The sequence below is a fragment of the Astyanax mexicanus genome, chromosome 1 (genome assembly GCF_023375975.1).
Source record: "Astyanax mexicanus isolate ESR-SI-001 chromosome 1, AstMex3_surface, whole genome shotgun sequence".
Lineage (NCBI taxonomy): Eukaryota > Metazoa > Chordata > Actinopteri > Characiformes > Acestrorhamphidae > Astyanax > Astyanax mexicanus.
Genome location: NC_064408.1, coordinates 80,016,240 through 80,038,439, shown reverse-complemented (window position 1 = coordinate 80,038,439; position 22,200 = coordinate 80,016,240). Strand labels below are relative to the sequence as shown.

Here is a 22,200-nt window from a genome sequence, read left to right as displayed (position 1 = left end):
ATATATATATATATATATATATATATATATATATATATATATATATATATATATATATATATATATATATATATTTTTTTTTTTTTTTTTTGCCCATATAGATGCACGCGCACACATACACAGAGCTGTGGATTGGTGTAATGGTGGGTGTAGGGCCCCTCTCTCTGTGTGCGTGTGTGACCGTGTGCTAACCCTCACATAGCTGTGCCTGGTCTCCTAGGATACGGAGTTGGTGTGGACTGTCTGAGGGACAGCCCTTTCTGACCCACATTCCTGCAGTTAAATGACTAACCCTGGAGTTTCACTCTCACCCGTCTCTCTCTCTCTCTCTCTCTGTCTGTGTTTCTCTTTCTCTCTCTCTCGCTCTCTCTCTCTCTCTCTGCATTCTCTCTGTCTGTCTGTCTATCTGCCTGTCTTTCTGTTTCTCTCTTTTTCTCTTTGGCAAATTTCTAAAAATATGCATATACTTCATTCATGTTTTTATTTTTTTTAAAATCACGTCTGTCCCCCATTCAAAATATTGTGCTGTCTCTTACACGCTGTGTGCATCTCCGTGTCTCTTTGTCTGTGTCTGTCTCTCTCTCCCTCAAGATTCTAGGTAGCTTTATTGGCATAACTGTAATTAAAACAATATTACCAAACTATTACAACAAAAAAATTCAGTAACAACAACAGTATTACAAAATAGGTGACTTATATAATAGTTAAAACAACAGTTTGGGCACATTTTTCATGAATATACATGTACTTTCTTTACATTTATGCATGCAAAACAATCACACTCTCACATACACATACACATACACATACAATCTCCCAACTGCCTAATTGTCTGTCTGTTGCTCGTAGGGACCTGTGTCCCTGTGCTAAATGTGTGTTTATATGGATGTTATCAGGATTTCTGTTGCAAACATTTCTCTCTCTCTCTCTATATCTCTCTTACCCTGTGCTGCTCTTTCTACCCACCCCCTTCCCACTGAGTGTAAAGGAGAGACCGAAACCACTCTCCAGCTCCGTGAGCAAGTGCAGGGTGGCATAGACAGGCAACAAGTGTGTGTGTGTGAGTGTGAAAGGGCTTCATTGTTCCTCTCTGTGGAGAGACTGTCCCAAGGTCAGCAGCCGTCACCACTCTGCTGTCAGACAGGAAGAACTGTAAGCCTTGTGCTGGCTTCACATTAGCCACTGAAACCAGCTGCTGATCCACAGGCTGTAAAGAGGGCCGGCCTGCGGGGTTGTCCGCATTCAAATGTGTCTCACACACACGGCTGTCTGTGTCACTGGGCTGATTATTAATGCTCCATGTTGACAGCCACAGTTTTGTGGTTTAACTTTATAATTCAGCTGATCTACCCTGAGTGTGTAGTATGTGTGTTCACTTCTCTGGGAGTGGAATGTTACTTTCAATATTTAATAGTTAGCATTATTGTTTATAGTCCTGTTAAATTATGAAATATTGCCACTGTATTTAATCCAGTCTGTCAAAATAGTACAAAAAACTACTTTGTGTTGACCATTAATGTTTGCACCTACCTGATCCTAATCCTGATCTCTTACAGCCACCAAACCTTTAAGTTCTTGGCTTGTCTTGGTCTTAAAACAGTAATTCAAAAATATAACCACATAAGCCCGCCAAAATGTGTTTCAATTCTTGCAAAAGTCCAAAATTAGAAGAAAAAAAAAGTAATGCAAAAATATATTTATGGATTATAAACAGTTGCCTCTATAAGATTGCTTTATCTTTTAGCAGCTTTGTTTCTGTAAAAGGTCTGCAGCTCCTCTTTATATTTTTAAAACCAATTTTAATTATCTTTGTGTATTATAAATACAAGAGCAAATTAATTCCTTATTTGACTTTTCATTATCATTATTAATAAAATTAAGGATATCAAATTGGCAGATGCCGGGGGGCATACGCCTACATGCAGGTTCATCGCAGAAGTATAAATTAGTCTTTTTTACACATGTATATATCTGCTGCTGCTGATACTATTATACACATTTATTACTTACAGAGAGACTAGACACCCCGCTATAACTTTAGAAACAAAAGTAACATTTATTTGCCTTTCAGTTAAGATTTTAACCAACTGTATGCCATAAAAACAATGTAAATGTGTCTCCTTCCTTTTTTTTGGTCAGTGTCTGCTAACTGTAAAAGGCTGTCCAACATCGCTTGGCCTATTTCCAGCATACAATAAATACACCAGCAACTATCAGTTTGAAATATCAGTGATATCAGTAATTCCGATATCATTTTGCATCCCTAATCAAAATATTTTCGCAGCTCTACAACTAAACAAACTTTGTCAACAGTTTCTGTTGTGTGCAGAATTAGACATAGTTAATTCTGAGTTCACAAATGCAATTTCTGACCAAACAGTGGTGAAAATGTGTGCATGCTCAAGTGAGTCCATGCACAAATATCTTTCTCTGCCTGTCGCCACAAGAGGAAACCAGCCTTCCGCTCTGTTCTCTGCTTTTCCTGCAGGACAAATGCAGCTGCTCATATTTCTGCTGCTGGTTTTGCTCTTTATGAAGCTCAGCTGTGAATATAACAATCTTCTGTGAGTTTAAGACTCAGAGAGTGTGTGTTTCACTGTGGCTTATTGTGCTTCTCCTTAAACAAGGGGGAGAGTTCTGGCTTTAGCAGTCGGGAGTCCACTTTGATGTTGGAGCGAGGCCATGGAAATAGGCGTAGTCCAGTGACCCGTGTAGGCGCGGTGTGGTTCTACTTCAGAGAGCTTTTTATCAAACCAGTGTTTCAGTATCAGAGTTCTGTATCTGCTGGATTAAACTAAAAAGAAAAAGAGTTGCCCTGTTTTTCAGTGACCCACACGATTAAAACGAGAAAAACATACTCCAGCACAAAATCATATTTATAAAGACACTGAAGCACAGTGTTTTTATTGCCCAAACATAAAAACTATGATAACTGTAGTTAAATGTGTTGATTTTAGGCATGTGCATTTTAATCAGGATTGTTTTAGCATTGGTTGATAAAAATGGTGATCACTAATAAAAATGTGAAAACGTAAACATGTGAAACTACTATTTGATGCATTTGATAAAAAACAAAAGAGCAGACTGACTACTTATTATAAATGGTTATACATAAGAATAGATAGATGTGTATCTTAAATTGTTTTATTGTAGTATTAATGGACATAACCTAATCATTTTTAGTTGACTTTGATATTGCCTATTATGTTTAGTTAGGTGAGCTTTAATGTAAATGTCGACTTTAAAAACACAACAATTAATAAAACAAAAAAAGAAAGCAAGTGAAAGATATTATATACCAATTCTGTTATCTGAAAATGTGATACTCATGCTGTTGCACTTCAAAGTGGTGTAATTCAAAAAGGCATAAAATGGGTTCTGTTTATAAAACTTGGAAAACAAAAAAACTCTTGTCCACTGTTGTGGGTTTTTGCTTTTGTGTGTTTGTATGGGGACAGCTGCTGTTGGTCTGCCTGTTCTATCTTACTGTTATTGCTAAGCTAGAAGTGTGCTTCTATTGAACAAGAGGGCATAAGGCAGTTATTGCATTCTTGTCCTGAGGGGACAAGTTCCCTCTTCCTGAAATCGACCTGTCAATCTCTCCTCAAAATCACATATTACACAGTCATCGTTATTGAGTTAAACCTTTTTTTTCATTAGTCAGAAGAGCTATAACATTTATAACACAGGGGTTGGACAATGAAACTGAAACAGCTGTCATTTTAGTGTGGGAGGTTTCATGGCTAATTTGGAGCAGCCTGGTGGCCAATCTTCATTAATCGCACATTGCATCAGTAAGAGCAGAGTCTGAAGGTTCAATTAGCAGGGTAAGAGCACAGTTTTGCTCAAAATATTGCAATGCACACAACATTATGGGTGACATACCAGAGTTCAAAAGACTACTAATAGTTAGTGCACGTCTTGCTGACGCGTCTGTGACAAGACAGCAAGTCTTTGTGATGTATCAATAGCCACAGTATCCAGGGTAATGTCAGCATACCACCAAGAAGGACCAACCACATCCAACAGGATTAACTGTGGATGTAAGAGGAAGCTGTCTGAAAGGGATGTTCGGGTGCTAAACCGAATTGTATCCAAAAAACATAAAACCACGGCTGCCCAAATCAAGTCAGAATTCAATGTGCACCTCAACTCTCCTGTTTCCACCAGAACTGTCCGTCGAGACAATAAATTATTGTGGTCTAAAACCAGGTGTTTCAGTTTTATTGTCCAACCCCTGTATAACATTTAACAAATGTTCAGGACACAAATATCCATCTAAGTTTACAGCTCTGTGTTTGACTGTTGGTGTCAGCTGTTAAGTGGTTGGTAATTGTGGCTGTTATGAACACATACTTTGTTCAGCTTTGTCTCAATGCAGCATGCAGTGATCTGTAAATTAGTACTAACTAGGTGTTACATACCTCCCATCTTCTGCCCTTCACCCTGCACACACACAGGCACACACACTGTGCACTGATTCCTGATCAGGGTAGAGGTCTAGAGAGGGGGTTGGGCGTGGTCAGCAGTGCATTAGTAATGTTGTTAACCCTTCATTCTCTGTGTACATGTTTTACAGAGCTTTGGCAGATCCAGACTCTAGGAACTGCTAATCCCGGTACACAAACAGGCTTCTAATCAGATTTAGCTCAGGCCGTGCTTGGGGGTGTGGCCATGGCCCGCAACCACACAGGCCAGACCTGAGCTGAGGTGACTGCAGGACTCGGACTCCACAGGCTGAGCAGAGCCTCAGCTGCCTGCACTGTTTGGCCAGCTGTGTTTGTGTTTGATCCTGATGGGAGACACACAAGAGCAATGTGGAGAACTCTCAGGGCAGAGATGGAGGAGATGAAGAGGCACTGTAGATTTTTAACTAATTGTGTACTTAAAGAACTGAAGAAGGGATGCACAGGGATGTTGGAATTGTAACCATATTGCCAGATAATGGATGAGTTCTATTCTTTATACATACCTTTATCTGTTTTTGAACAAGAACAATATTTAAAGTTGAAATAATCTGCATCATAATAGGATACAGTTTGTCTGTTTATGCAGCATCACTAGGCAGCGAGGAAAGTGCTAGATCCCCAACTCTGATAAATCAGCCCACAGACGCCTGTGCCAGCCAACATCACTGTGGAAGTGATGAGAGTGTGCCATCTACACACCAAAGAGAGCTTGACCAGTTGTGTTCTCTCAGGTTTTGGCTGCTGATGGAAATACTGTGCATTTCAGTGCGATCAATAAATCACTGATAACACTCAAGAGTAGGAATAGTGGTTTAACAAGGAACTGCAGTGTCTTTCCACCATTGGGCCTTGTGCAGAGAATATAGCAGCCTGCTGTATATTGATCTTATGAGCTGACCAGCTCTTAGGATTGACAAAATGATCAGACTGAAGATGTCCAGTACCGATACATTAGGCCGGTCACAATAATTACATTATCGACTTATCGTACAATGAATGGACTTGACCTCAATAATATTTGATATTGTGAAATCATCTACTGTGTTTATTTATATGTTTGTTCACATATATAACACTGAAGAGTATTTTAGCCAGCAATATCAGACCAATGCTTCAATAACTGAGATTCCATACACAAAGTGTGGCCTGCAGTAGGAGAAGAAAAAATATTTCTTTTCTCAAACTATGATTATTAAAATTTTGTGTTCTTTAAAAGGGTAAAATTTCTTTTAGTTTTGATATTCTATTATCATTATATCAGTGACATTAATTGCTCTTAAAATTACAATAATATTGATAATAATTTCGGCCAGGCCTACGATACATAGTCAGATGATAGTTCCGTATAAAATAAAATAAAAATCTGGTTAAAATTCTTGAAATAGTTTACCATCTTTTAATAATGTACCGTTGTTTGTATCGGAATGGACATCAGCCCCGATTTTTTAAAATTGTTGTTTAGAAACCTGTTTTTTTTTTTTTTTTGGGGCCGTTTTGGGACCCAGATGTGAAAACGTGACAGCTGACTTCTTCTGGCCAGAAAGAAGCTATACCGCAACACAGGAAGGGTCCGTTCTGAAGAAAAGAGGTCAAGCAGAGGAACAGGTGGTCTCTGGTGCAGGGTCAGGTCTTTGCTTGGTCTGGACAGGGGGAGGGCTGCCAGTGAGATGGAGTGATTTAATAGATTAAGAGATTTGTTAGTTAATTAGTTAGCAAAGCGTTTTCATGCCCCAAGGGAGTAAAACTAATTATCTCAAAGGAAGACTGATGATTGCACAGAACATTTGTTCCAGATGTCTCAGCATGTTTAATGCCCTATGACTTCCGCGATGCAGAGAACACAGACAAAATCACTTGGTTCATCTCAAAAAGGATCAGGGATATATAGTAGAGCTCTCTCTATATATTTTCGATGTTGTGCTTTTACTGCAGAAATTGTTCTCTTTATTTGTTTTGCCAGTATGCAGAAAATATGTTTAAATTTTACATTTTAAGTTTTAAATTTGACTGGTCATTTTGTCCCGTCATAATACTGAAGCATTTAGAGAAACCCCTGGGTATGCGGAGTGTGTATATAGTTGTGTGTGAGGTAGCATGGGCCCCCTCTTGCAGACTACAGCTCAGACAATGTTACTGTACGTTCACACCGAACGCGATAAAATCGCTCTGTGTCGCCTGTCCAACAGGCGATAAGTCGCTTGGGGGCGTGTCTCACTCAGAACGAGCTGTCGCTGGTGGGCGTTTTCCAAATACGGCACATACAGAAACAAGGGTTCAGCCTCTCTACACAATTCCTAAACATTAAAAACGTTTATAACTATTTTTAAGCACAATTATTTAACATAATTATTTCATATTACAATAAATGGGTTCACTTAAATATAATACATTGTTTTCCTTAATGTAGTAAATCATTCTCTTAATTTGTCCATAATTTCAAATATTGTTAACTTAATGTATTAAATAAATTCTTGTAATTAATATGTTTACTTAAATATATTAAATCGTCCTCTTGATTTAATAAACAGTCTTTCTCTTAATTTAATAAATAATTCCCTCAGTTTTAATAAATCTTTCTGTAAAATGTAATGAATAATTCCCTCAGTTTTACCTAAATCGTTTCAAATTCCATACCTCAGTTTGAACAAATTGTTACGTTAAATGTATTAATTACTTTCTTCAGTTGTAATAAATCATTATGTTAACTTTAATAAATAATTCCCTTTGTTTCAATAAAAGGTTCTGTTAATTTAAAATAATATTGCCTTAGCTGTCATAAATCGTTCTGTTAATTTATAAATAATTTCCTCAGTTTAATATATAGTTTTCTATTAAATAAGGTAATTCTGCAAGGATAGTACTATAGTGGGGTAGCCGCTGGTGAAGTTGAGTATTTTACCTCAGATCAGCTCAGTTCAGTTCTGTTCTTTCCGTTTTGCTGGCGGAATAAATCTTCAGTAGGAACCGAAAATCAGAGCAGCGATTTCAGGCCGGACATATGAGAATCTGTTTCTGATTGGTAGTCGCCGCCGCGCGTCACTGATCATTTGCATAAAGTTAAGTTCTGGTCAACTCTCTCGCGTCGCTCAAACCGCCCGCTTCGCATCGCGTCGCGCCGCGTCGCTGCCTGTCGCCCAGTGTCGCTCGCTCTCATTGAAAATGAATGACTTCCGGCTGCTTTGTCGCTCGCGTCGCTTTCGGTGTGGACGCACGGTTAGGATTAGCCACGGTGTGGAGTGTGGCTCCGCCTACATCCAGCACCATGACGCTGCTACTGTGAGTGTGTCCATTGAGACCGCAGTCGGCTCTCTGTGGTTCTTACTGCAAATGGTTACTTTGACATTTTTAGTGGTTGCAATTTGTGTCTTTATGTGAATACTGTTTAAATATCCCAGCATAAGAACTCGTTCTATTAATTAAAATACATGGGTAAATAAATTGGTATTTTAATGCTAGTGTGATGCATATTTTGTTTATAGTTTAATAAACATAAGAGTCATAAAGTATGGTCACATGTACATGATATTTCATTTGTATTTAGGTTTTATTCAGATCCCAACATATACATATTTTGATTAATTTGATCTATAAGGAGTTATAAATATATAAGTAAATATATGTCCATGACCGTCACTGGCCTGTTTCTGTTTGTTGTCTCAACCCATGAGTTAATAAGCTCTTCTTGAGGTGTGTCAGGTGTGTTATAGCATGGAAAACACAAATCAGCAGTTGAGATCCATTGCCCTTAGCATATTATGTTGGACAAGCTGTGTATTTTGGTAAATTATGATTTGAGGCCTGTAGAGTGATTGTGGATGTTCAGATGTTTCATGATCAGTATGTGACATGTCATGTCTTGTGTCAGATACCTGTATTACCTCATAGACTGTGCTGGATGTGCACCTGGCGTGAAGATAAAGTTGTATATAACCGCTGTATCCTCTCGCCCAGTCCAGCACTGGTGTGGGCAGTGGTGTCTGAACAACACCAGCTCAGTAAGATGTGAGGGAGGCAGTAGCCCTGGATGCCAGCATGGTCCTTCCAGCATGCTCTTGGCCAGCTCTGACAGCTGTCAGTGGAGGCAAGGGGTACAGATGCTGGCCAGCCATGCTATTTTAGGCAACGGGCTGGGGAAGGCAGTTTTGAAGCTGAGTTTGCGTCTGCTTCCATCATCTGTACCTAGGCTGGCTGGCTGGCTGACTATAATTCATTAACACACACACACACACACACACACACACACACACACACACACACACACACTCTGCCCTTATGGTGCATCCTACACAGCTCTGGATGCTTAGATGTTGATTAAGATTCAAGCAGTGTACAGTAACAGCTCAGCAGATCCCAGATGTTTAGTCTGATTTCTGACTACTGGACCCAAATATACATAAATACTAGTAGTGTAACGATACAGTAGCCTATTTAATGTATTGTATCTTTAACCATTATAGTGCTAGGATTGATTCCCCTTTGAATAAACTCCATTGTGCCTCCAATATGGTCTTTCATTAAGTACAATGTTAAAGTAATACCCGCTTGTCCAGACAGTTCTAACCATATGCTGCTGGTCACAAACATTACCACACACTATGCTGTCCACTGTGAGTGGAAATTCTTAATATGGTGCATTTTTGGCACACACACGACATTGTTGATAAAAGAACGTTAAATTCCCTCGAAACTTCGGAAGTGGTATTTCTTTCTGTCTGCACCTGTTCTCTCTGATAATTCCACACCTCACAACTAAATGCAGGTGTAGATGTTTTCAAGCCGTCCCCTGAGGTAACACACTTCATAATCAGTCAATGTCCACACTAATTTTTTGGAGGCACATTAAGCTTTATGGTTAGAGAAGTAGGTTTGAAATTGGAAGGTTTGAACAAAGCTTTCTCCTTTTTTTTTAAAGCATTCACAGCTACAAGGTAAAAGTACCAACCCTGGGTGCTGAAGTAGTGATAAAATCAGTCCCTAATCGTTATTTTTAAATTAAAAAAATGTAGTAATTGGATAATGTCTTCAGATGAAGCAGCACCAAATTATATTAAGTAAAAAAAATCTGAATATTGCACTCAAAATACATAATTTTATTTTAGTATATAAAGAATGCTTTGGTCTTTTGACACCAGTTTTTCTGCAGACAATTAATCCCGGCATGGTAAGCATTTCTGCACCCTCTGGTGCATCAGCATGTCCTCACAGTTCCACATGGCACGGAATTCCTCTCCCACTAGTAGCCGTGCCTCAGTTCCAAACTGCAACCACCTGGCTGCCGATGAAAGCCATGGCCTCACCGCCTCTCTGATGGCATGTGTTTTTGCAGTGTCCCCGCTGAATCACAGAATTCGTCAGTACTTGTCAGGTACAGGAATTTGTTTTGACATGTTTGAAACTGCTCTACGTTTCTCACAGGAACGCAAACTAAGCAACGCTGGCTAAATTCTTATACCCAACACTGCAGGAGAACACAACAACACAAATCATAGTAACTGCTGAGGACACTGGAGATAAATAAACAGGCACAGGGTGCAAACAGAACACAATTCACGGTCTGGGTTGTGGTTGTTTCGCAGTGCAGAGCATTCCGTTCGTGATTCTGTAATTGGTTTCTTGAACCAGTTCTTCTGTTACTTTCCTCTGACATTGCAGCAACAATTAAAATGAAATATCTTTGTTTACTAGGCATAGTTCTAGCTTATTATGAAATGTCATATCCTTACAAGTTCATGAGAACATTATTGCACACACAACTAATCTAGTCCCTGTAGAGAAGTTCTGCCAAAAGTATAACGTAGAATCTTTCTAACAGATGATCACATGAATCAACTGAGAACATGCCTGATGCCAGGTGTGGTCTATAAAGGTGGGTTTAGAGCCCCCAGTATTGTGCTGTGGTGCAGTGTGACTGCGTACTAGATGGAGCGCTATCATTACAGAGAACTCAGTCAGATCATCACAGCAATGATCTAAATGATTCAATGATCCAGGGGTCGGCAGTAGGGGCCCGTGGGCCATATGTGGCCTGCAAGCATGGAACATCTGACTCGTAAGGTTGTATGAACTATAATGAACAATAATGAAAAGAGTAAAAAATAAATGCTTTTCCGGTGAGCTTTTGTTTACATTACTCCTGTCTCTCTGTCACGCTCGGTGCGATTTTAGTTTCTGGCCTTTCTTGTTTCTCTGCCAGTTCTTGGGCTCCCTATTTCCTTAAGTGTGCCCCCCCAACCTTGTTTATTTAGTTATTTTTTTCCCTTTCTTCTTGGACTTACCTACTTTGAATTCAACTGTTCTGCAATTGGGTTTAATAACCCTCTGGGCTGGAGAGCTACTAGTCTGTAGCACTACATCCCATTACGCTTTATTTTCCAAAACAACAATTTTTTTTGTGCCTCACAACATAATTAGCTTGGAATATATCTGGCCCGTGGCCAAACTTAATTGCCGACCCCTGATCTCAACTATAGCAGAAAACAGTCTCTAAACAGTAGAGACTTTAGATACTCCAGCAAAGATGTAACTCCTTTTATTTTTATAAGGAACAGTGACCGTGCAGTTGTCTCAGTTCTTTTGTTCTATAGTGTATGTTTCCTATTGTTCACCTAATGTAAAACAAGCATCTACGATATTAGCTCTGTATATTAGTACAGCGATTAAAAGACAAGGCTTTTCTGTGTTTCCTGGCGAACATTCTGAAAGGAAAAGGCTTGAATTGTCTCAGTCCAGGTTCAGTGAGAGTTAATCAGAGCAGTCCCACAGGCCCAGTCATGGTGAGGTTCAAAGACTGTGTGAGTAGGGGGGTGTTGACTGTGTGCCATTCACTGAAGTTAACATGTAAAAGTGCTCTTTGCATCTCTCCTCCACTCATACTCCCTTTGAGACTGGATTCCTCACTACCCGGCCTGACCCCTCCGCCTGAACCATCTTATGTACTGAAGAGCTGCTGTGAAGGCACTGCCAGGGCTAGCCGACCGACTTTCCCACACAGCGCAGCAGCTCCCTCTGACTGACTGGCTGATTAAATGATAACAGTAATTAGATCAAATGTAGAGTGTGATTGATTAAGATCTTCTGTGGCATTTCTCAGGAAGAAATTACTCAGTTTGGTAGCAAATGCTCAAAGAAAGGCTGCACAATATGGACATTGATATACAAATTCAAAAAAATAATAGCTTGTTCTCTACAAGAGAACTCTTAACCAACCTTTTCCAAACAGGAAACAATGTGAAATTACAGTTGCAATAATTTTTTTGATTTACACCCATTACACACTTATCTCTATCAAAATGAGCTCTGCAGTGATACAACAGAATATGATACAAACTATTTAAATAGCTTTATAGAACTGTTAGAACCAGTAGTTTCTCCATATTTAACCCCAGATTACATTTTTAATTTAACTCTGCGGTATCAAAACTGTTTTACCTATTCATGACTAGCGTCTTTAATACTTTATAGAGCACCTTTAACTGTTACAGCCTGCTGCAAATGTGATGCACAGCAGGACACCTACTGGAAGTAGTACACTAATATTAATGGGGTTCGGTGCTGCAGCCACTTCCAAATCCCATCAAATCAGGTGACTGTGACTGCTACTTCAGAATCTTCCAGTACTTCTTCTAAAATCAAACTTTAGCTAACTTACAGAGAAGGCATGACCTTTCTTGTAGGATATCCTGATACTTGACGGGTTTCCAATGCTACAGGGAGGATCTTTTTTTTAATATATGCTTTATTCTTCCTCTATCAGGCGGGTTAATTCTGTTGATCTGCTTAAGATTTTTTTTTTTTGTTGTTCTATTAATTGCAAACAACTAAAAGTTTGTAAATGTTTAATGATAAAACTAATTTGCAATGTGGTTTTGCAGATGTACAAATACTTTGCAAACTTTGTGCAAAATGCAAAAATAAATGTAATCAAACACCACTAGAAACACTGTAATGCTGTCTTAACTTTATGATAATACATGGATGATGGCAAACCTGATATTTCCTGTGTTTAATAGAAAAGTGAACTGTCAGCAGTGACTGCAGCACACTGCCTTGGTCAGCATGAGGTACCGTCACAAGTACAGTTTCCTTATCTATCCTGTCAACCGCAGCAGTGGAATAAAGTTTTTTTCCATCTTGTTTAAGCTGAACTGTCATAGTCGAATTTGTAGGCATCCTTTATTTATGTACAACTCATTGGACATTGGTGGGCGTTTCATATAATATAAGTAGACAGCTGTTTTATGGCAGTAAATGCTGTGGTACATGCTATTGAACATAATTGTTTTAATTGTATAGTTACAACACAAGGCTGTTAGATTAACAGAATTCAGAAGCAGTATTTTCTCCTCAGGAAACAGAAATAAATTCCTATTTAAAACCTTTCAAGCCACCGTATGTGGATAACAGGTTGTTGTGATTGTAAGCCTCACTGCTTCACACTAGGGCTGTCCCTAACGATTATTTTTTAAACGATTATTCTAACGATTATTTTTTCGATTAGTCGACTAATCTATTTATTGAGAAACATATTTAAATAATTATTATTTTACGTTTTAAAGCAAACGATAAATTACTATATTTATATATAATAACAACAACAACAACACAAGCCTACTAAACCAAACCCCACACTTATAATCACTTACATGTACAACACGTTGTTTAGATCTATAACGCTAAAAATGGATAAGCTCCCATACATCACAACCGTGTGTTGCACTGTTTTCTGTGACCGCTAGATTTTGTGACCACTGGCACAAGTAGTTCTCAGCAGACCGGTGCACTGGCCGATTCGAAACGTGTTCGTTTCTAATGTTTACCCCGACTGGCCAAAACGGTTCAGTTTAGGGCTGAGGGTAAGGTGTAGGTATAGAAAGCTTCCGTTTTGCCAATGAACGCTCATAACCGTGAGCACTGGTCACAAAATTCCGACGGTGACAGAAAACGGTGTAACACCGCAGCGCCGATGGCGCTAGCTAAAATAACTTAAGGCAGCTAGCTTAGCTAAACACCTGAACTTATGAATAATGCTACTGTTTCTGGAAACTGCGAAATGCCATGCACAAATATAAACCAAAAATTTTTAATTTCTGCCTGTGGCAGGTTTAAAACCTTTGGTAGACAGTCTTAAGTCTTTTTAAAGACACCCGCGGAGACCCTGATGTAAACGGTAACTTACTGTGTGACCCTGTTGACATGACATGCTCCTGGATGTTTGCGCTTCAAGTGCTCCTTTTGCACGTATGGCAGAGGACCACATTGTTGCCCTTTTGCGTGAAATGCTCCCAAACTTTAGATGCCCGCTGGCGTTTTTTTGTAGCTGGAGATTGCTCTCCGGAGTCCATGCTCTCTAGAGCTTAGATTCTCTGGTCCGAACCGACATGACCCGAGGCCCGACCGGAAATCCGACCCGGGCTGCAGAAAATAGTCCGAGATGTAGGCGTCTGTTTTTTAATTATATTTTTATAAAAAAAAAAAAAAAAACGAAAATAACGAAAACTGAAAGTGAAACTAAAATAATTTATTTATAAGCGCTGTTTTCACTACCGCAGTTCTACAGCGGGGGTCAGATTCAGCAGAGAGTCGGATTCGGCACAAGCGCGGCGGCACCTCGCGGTCCGCGGTGTCAGTTGTAAGCTCTCGCGCTAGCCGCAAAATACGACAGAAAACACTGAGGGAGCTGCAGAATTATGAATGGGACTAGAATATGAGCACGAGGAGATCAAAGAGAACCTTCACCTGTGAGTAGCTCTCACCAGAACACGCAAATCTCTCTCTCTCTCTCTCTCTCTCTCTCTCTCTCTCTCTGTGTCTCTCGCACGTGAACTCCTCCGCGTTTGACCTGCAGCACTGTGTTTAGCTGTTCTTAAAAATCATTTTAATTAAATAATAGTTCTATGCCTCTATGTTACAGTGTAATTTAACATAATTCTGATCATATTTCGCTCATTCAAACAGCCCGAAAACAGCCAGTCGGAATTTTTGGGACCGATCTAACCTCTAATGCTCTCCCCAGGCGCCGCCATGTTTACGACGCGCCGACGCACGTTATGCAAATCGATGTATTTTCGTAATCGATGACGTCGATTATGTCGACGCGTCGCCCCAGCCCTACTTCACACATTTAAAACAGGCATGTGGGAGTGTGAATGATCATCAAGTTTAGAGCATGTGTAAAGGCTGATACTTAAGGATATATTTTTTTAGAATTAGCTGCTGAGCAGAGTTTGTCTAGTCAAGATAAGTGACATCATTCTTTCCCTATGCCTGTTTTCTGGGCCATATGATTTTCTGGGGTGAGCCCGTAGTTAAAGACTATGTTCAGATCTTTTAAAATCATGTATTGTTTCTGCTCATGCACATCAATTCCCATCACTGGATCCCTAATGTTTTCATTTTCTATTACATTTCTACCAGACGCAGATTATATCTGCAAATATAATTTATTTTATTCCAATGTTCAGTTTTTTTTTATTTTATTCCAATGTTCAATGTTCAGTGCCACTTTAAAAAAATGCTACTTCATAAATAGTTTACAATTAAGTTTATAAAGGAGTTTATTAATGGTTATAAGTTAAGTTGCAAATACTTTAAAAACATTAATAAGCACTTACAACACATACATAGAAAGAACAACAGTGACAATGACCTTTTTAACAAATCTAATAAAATAATATAAATGTCAGTTTAGTCATTTAATATGTTATTATAGTTAAATTTTAAAGTTATTGAAAAATGTTATTGCTGACTGCTGGAAAAGACAAAGTAGGTTAAGCATCTGGTAAGATCTGAGGTTTAACAGTATAAACAAATGTGGAATCACTGTTTGGTACACGGCAAACAACTGTTGCCGTTCCTTTTTGTGTTATAACTGCTTATTAAATATTTATAACCTTATTAATAACCATTAATAAACTCCTTTGTAAACTATTTATAAACCCTGTATAAAGGAGCCTTATTTTAAAGTGGTGCCGAATCTTCAACAGTGATATTATGAAAGTGAGTTCACTAGATGTACTTAGATTTTCTCACTAGACATATAGGGAAGTAATGCCATTTATCAATAATGGCACAAATCATCTGAACATATTGCTGCACTGGCTATCTACCTATTTTGAGTGTTAAATAATATAAACAAGCTCAAAAGACCTGTGAATCACTGTAAAATAAAATCATGTCTGATTTTAAATTTGAACCCTATCAATGTTGTGTGTTGTGACAGAAATCAACCCTGTTATGTCCTGGTACAAGTAAAGCTGCCTCTATAATCTTTATTCTGTTGTCTGGGAGCCGTATGTTACTGTTCACTCACTCACTGCTTATTCATTAACCTGTTTTCACTTTTGGAAGGGATATTCAGTTTATAGTTTATACAATTATAGTCCACGTGCCAGACTGATTAGTGAACATTTGGCCAGTTAGTTAAAGACTAACTAAATACATAATGATTAAAGATTACTTTTAAATTTAAATTTGCCCTTATAAAAACACTTAATATTTTGGTCCTATTTCCTTGCCTGTGGGCACCTGACATCTCTTCCTACATGATGTCATGTGTTTTGCATGGCTCATATGCATATCTCGTCTGTGGTTTGCAGCTTTGTGTGGTATTTTTGTTCCTGCGCTGTGAGTAATGCTGTTTTCATGACAGCTCACATTTTGAGCTTTGAGTTCAAGCTTCTTACCAGCTTTCCTCACAGCAATCTAGTATGTGAAATACTCTTTAAAAAATTTTAAACTGAATGGACTTTAAGAATTGTTTATTGATTTAAAAACAGTACATGGCGTTAAATGGCAGTATCTGCTTACATTTAGTGATGCCGTTGAACTCAAAAATCTATTTAAAAAGCTTTTAACAAAAAACTTTTAGTTTTTAGTTTCAGTGACGTCTGACTAACAGTCAGAATATTGAGCTGAAGGGATGTTCTGGTGTTCTATCTTTTTATTTGTATTTGTTTCCCTGTTAGCAAGTCGGACACTTCCCTGTTCCCACTTGGTCATGAACATACCATAAACCCCTCCCACAACCTGTTAGGACATCCTCCATTGTTAATGAGAGCTGTGTGAGAGAAAGAGACACAAAAATTCCAGCTATTTTAATGAGTTTCATTATCGATGAGACAACAAAGCGTATCGGGCCGGGACAGTGCAGCAGTGTGTGGTGACAGAATGAGGGCCTGTTCCAGTCAGCCTGTGAAGATTGGTGTTATTAGAGTGGCAGTGCCCAGTGAGGGCCTGGTGGAGGCTGGTCAGTTGGAACAAAGAGAGATGGGCACAAAAGAGGACTAGTAGAAAAAGAAGGAAGAGCTGGACAAAATGTACTAATATGAATTTCAAAACAATAATAATGGGTGTTGTATCATTAACAGGGTGTTATGAAGGCAGTGTGTTGGATAGGGCTGCAACTAATGATTATTTTTGTAGTTATTTTTTCGATTAGTTTATTAGTTTAGTCAACGATTATTTTTGCCATGTCTTTCCATCTCTAAAAAAAATAGAAACAGCTAAACATGACATTTCAAAGCCATTTCAATGTCTAGATGTTGTGGAAAGTGCTGATATGTAGTGAGTAAATATGTAATCTGTTGTGTTTGGGCACTTTTGGAGAAACAGACTAAGATGAGTGTAAACTGTTATCTCCCATTGCGCTTCTGTCTCCAGCACTTTGTGTAATGTGGTACTGTTACAAATGAACGATTAGACAACAATGAAATTTATAGTCGACAAATTTAAATAATCAAGATTGTCGATTATATCAACTAATCGTTGCAGCCCTACTATTAGATGCCTTTGCCTGTTCTTCAGTCATGACTAGTCTTTAAGATATTCATCTAATATATGGAGAAGTGGACATGCTGTTTAATTGCTGCCACACACACACAGACCAGTGAACCACTTCCTTCACTGTTCTTTCGTTTCCCCATGCGCGCTTATGTGTTTATGTGGTTTAAGAGCACTGTTTATCACTGCTCCTCTGTTATGTAAACTCAGCCGTAATTACATTTTCAACTCTTCTCTTCTGCTCTGCACTCACATCTGATTAAGGACACCTCGGAAATGGCTAATCTGAAGGAGCTCCCGGTGCACAGCGGAAAGATTTCTCTTTTTTTTTATCTCTTTTCCCTTTTTTGCTCTTTCTTGTGCGTTTTCCCCTACACTCTCTCATCTTAAAAGAAAAACTGCTTTAATTTCTGATGAAATCCTTAGTGTGTGTAGTGTGTGTGTGTGTGTGTGTTTGTTGCACAGGGTAAGTGCTGGGAGATGATGTAATGCTTATCGTTCTGGGGGTGTGGTGTGTGTGTGAGAGAGAGCGAGGGAGAAAAAGAGAGATCTAATGGTGACACATTCCTCAGCCAACCCCTGTTCGTCTCCAGACATTCACTCTCATGTTCAGAGCTGTGCTAGCGTATCTTTGTGTGGTGGGCTTCCCTGTTCTCTGTTACACACTATTTCAAAGCTGAACAACGCACTACTTAATGTTCATGTTTTATCATATTATCACAGATTGCTAAAACATGTCAATAACACAGTTTTACTCCCAGCTTCAGTGTTTGTGTGGGTGTTTTGATAAATGGAGGTGAATTATATAAATATTGGTTTTAGTTTTAGGCAGACTGATGCATACTGATATCTGACCTTGTTGTTACTTTAGTTTCACCTGACAGTTTTTAAAATCTAGATGCTCTATATCCGGCTGTCATGTAGGCTAACCTAATATTGAGAACATTTAGCAGTCTTTTTAGTTTTTGCAACTTGCTTAATATTAGGGATGAGCAGTTAAATGGTAATTAATCAAACCAGCAATCCAAACATTAAATCAACACAGTCTTGCTTCTATTAATTATTCAGGTTTTTTTATTTAAATTCTGCGTTCCTCTTGGTGTGGTCATGTTAAAAGTATTACAGAGTATGAACCCATTTTTCCTCACCCTTGGATATGATGATTTTCAGTGCTTAAACCTTGCACAGCCCTGTCACCAATAAAGCATATTTTGGCCCTGTATTATGTGCTTTTAACAAGACATACTTTGTCATAAAATATGCTATTCTAGTGTATAAGGGGCATGGCTGTGGTAGGATCATTAAAAAGTTGTATGTTCATAGTAAGCATGTTTATGTCTGGAGAAAAGATTAAAACAGAATAAAACTTTATTTGTCTGTTATTGGTGGTTTGTCTTTGTCAGATGCCTTCCTCAAACGCAGTCAAAGCACTGGAACGGCTGATTTTTCTTTTTTCATTTTCCCCTGTAAAAGAGTTCCACACTGCAGATTCAAACTCTATTCAAACTGATCTCTAACCTTTTGAAAACATGCCTCACTGCTGAAGCTTGGGATTGTTTTGGCACCTTTACCAGTGCGCTACAGCAAATAAAATGGAAACAAAAGATCTAACTTGATTGGTTTTAAACTAGCCGATATCCTATCTCTTAAATTATGCATGGGTAGGCCTCAGTCCAGTGGATCAGGACATCTTGATTAGGTTTAATTAGGTTCTTGGATCAGGGAGCAGAGTAACTGGCTTGGGACTTTGCTGAAAGTGCTTGTAAATGAAACGTCCTATATTTATTATTAAATACTATTGGATTGGTCAAAGTTTTTTTTTGTTATTTTTATTTGGATGTGCTTGTCGCTCGGCTTCATGTGTTTGGTTGAATTTGCGAGAGATATTGGTAGCATTGCTTGAAAGGGAGCTTGATGTGAAAGCTTCTATCTAAAGAGATGGGAAACTGTCATAAAACCAACAAGCTTCAAGGCACAGAAAGAAGAAGAATTTGGATGTGTTGCAGAAAGCTTTGATAAAGATCAGTGTAGTGTAGGTTTTGGACTGTGATGCAGATCATGTATTTTGTAAATGTTGTGATGGAATAGTGGAATACGGCATTGTGTACTATCTACATAGAACAAGAGCCTAATTCTTAACTTCAGTAGCTTGATGTAGGTTTCAGTAAATAGGCCTACATGTAGCTTTTGTAAGGTCAGGAGCAGATTGTTGGTACAGATTAGCACTGTTTTCTTCTGGTTTACAAAGTCAGGACATTTTTGTCTGGAAAATGTACAAAAGCAAAAATGTGCGCACACACACACATGCATGTTAATCCAGGTCAGAGTCCTGTTAGCGGCATTGATTCCTCCCCAGCCCACACTGTGATGGAGGTGAAAGGTGCGTCAGCAGGAATTTGCTTTCCCTGCCAACCGAGAGGCCTAATCCACCTCCCTTAAAGTGGTAGTTCAGCAAAAAGTGAAACACTTGTTTCCATAACACAAATATATTTGATTTGCCAAGAGAGTGTCTGCTGTTTGATTCTTCTGGTTTGTACTAGAACAACTTTTTTAATAAGGGACCAATTGTGATTTACTAGGTCAGAGCATCTGCAAAATGTGAGTTTTTCTCAGGCAACAGGGTCATAGGCGCCAAAGGCTCACTGATGCGTCTATTAGCTCGCTTTTTGAGTTGTTGAAAAAGTTCTTCTTAAATGTTGTAAAATATATTCCTTGAGTGGTCAGATTTTAATGTAATAGTTGATTCGTGTATACCCAGTCAATTATCATTTATATGACTTTAATAGGGCTGCATAAAATCATATTTTGTTTATGATAATGAGTTTCCGTGATAAAAATATCATAAGAGCTGTGATAATACCTTGAAAAATAGCGAACTTAAATTGCTTTACCCACGTACAGCAGCAAAAGTAGCTCTCCACACTGCAGACGTTACATAACTAGGCTGGAGGCAGAGCAAGGTAGAGGTCCACAGATTTTTTTTTGCTAAAAAATTGGCTGTTTTATACAGTTGTTTCAATAATAATTTAAAATATATATAAAAAAAAAAACCTTAAGAGACGATGTTGTGTTTTTATTATTATTGGGTTTTTTTTCCTCCTTTTTTTTCCTTTTTTTCTTTCGCCAAAGTATCGTATTGGTACTCTGTATCGACAGATACTCAAAATCAGATGACTCAGACTTTGAAGTACCTACTGTAACACTGTATGCAGGATGAAGAAGGCTAATAGAACTGTGAATAAATTAATGCTTTTTCTACAGCGTGTCTTGGCTCACCTCTCGGGCAGCGTCGGCCCAACGGACGTTTAATTGAATTCGTAACCATGGCGCCCCTCCTTGCTCTGGTCACATGATCTGGGTGTAGGGTGGTTGTCTTCTGGCCTTGGCTTGTATTAGGATTGATTGGTCAGTAGTTGTTTGCACATCAGTCAGTGTGACTGCCAGGCCTGCAGATTGCAGCACTTGGCCTATTAGTATGCTAATTGTAGTCAAGAGGAGATGAGCAGTGACCCCACAGCGTGTTATTCCTTCTTCTATATGTTGTATTCTCTCTCACACAAAACGCAAGCTCATTCAGACTAACACACACACCCCCACTGGTTACTGGTTCCTTTTTTGTCCTCTAATTGTTGGAGTTATCAGTTTGACTCACAGCAGTGTTTAGTGTGTGTGTGTGTGTGTGTGTGTGTGTTGCGTGTAGATTAGCCTGTTGCCTTTCTGCTCAGTGGACTCCACGCAGCTTTTCTTCATGGCCTGTCAAAGACAATAGCACTTTTATTGTAAGTCTGAAAGCAACAAGCAGCCTACGTAATGTGGGAGAGCTCCTGCTCTGGCCAGCTGAGAGTACACAGCTTCAAATCACCATTGCTGCTGCTGCTGTTGAGGTTGGGGTGGGCACATCCTGAGCCCCTTTACCTTGAGTTGCTGTGAAATTCCCCAAATGCTTGTCAGCTCTGCCAGTAATACCGTAAGCTCTCTCTCAGGACGCTGCCACTGGCACGCATTAGAGGTTTGAATCAGATGACTGACGTGGTCGCCCCCTGCTGGTAGCTGTGATTTACTGTGCTGTGTATTCCACATAGCTGAGGACATACACTTGCTGACCATTATATTAGTCACAGCTACCTTGTGTACTGCTAGGAACTGCAGCCCATTGTTTTCACTGCAGTTTCTTAGTCATTCTCAAGACCTTCATTAGTGGTCAGTGTCTGTCCAAATTACCATTGCTGCCTGCATAGCTAACTGTTTATAGCTGAGAACAGTTCTGCCAATAATATCTGGAGTCAGCATTGCAACAGTGTAAGATTTTAACAGTGTGAGATTTTTAACAGTGCGAGATTTTAAGTGTGAGATTTTAACAGTGCGAGATTTTAAGTGTGAGATTTTAACAGTGCGAGATTTTTAAGGAAATTAATTTTTCTTTTTTTTTTTCTTCTTTTTATTATTACACATTACTTTGCTTGAAACTGTAAATGAATAAAAGTATAAGTTGTATAACATTTTTTGTTAAATAAATTCATAAGAATGCTACAACTATTTTACTATTTTATTTTTTCGATGAATCTGCTGGTTTCCTCATTTATTTAATGTTTTTTTCCTCATTTATTTCCTTCTTCCCCTCCTTCACCCCTCTATCCTAGTATTTCCCTATGACCTCCTTTAGGCCCTATCTAAAGATGTTTCACCTTTAACTTTTATTACTTTTGTACTTCACTATTGTAAGTTGCTTTGGACAAAAGCATCTGCCAAATGTAACGTAATGTAAATAGTTAATAGTTATAAATTATTTTGAATATTTGAATTAAGCATGTATACATGATGTGATTTTCATACCATGTTGTAACGCTGCATCTAGTCAGCAGTGGACCCAGAGTTAGATTTCTGTTGCGTGATGAGGCACAGAAGAGCCTGGGAAGTTGGTTTGCAGCAGATGGGCTACAGTCAGTAGTAACTG

The 22,200-nt window shown here is 38.8% G+C and overlaps 1 protein-coding gene across 17 annotated transcripts in view; it reads left to right on the top strand.

Annotated features, from left to right (window-relative positions):
* Nucleotides 1–22,200, top strand: part of afdna (afadin, adherens junction formation factor a) — a 136,084-nt gene that overhangs the window by 36,786 nt on the left and 77,098 nt on the right. The gene's annotated exons all lie outside the window — the stretch shown is intronic.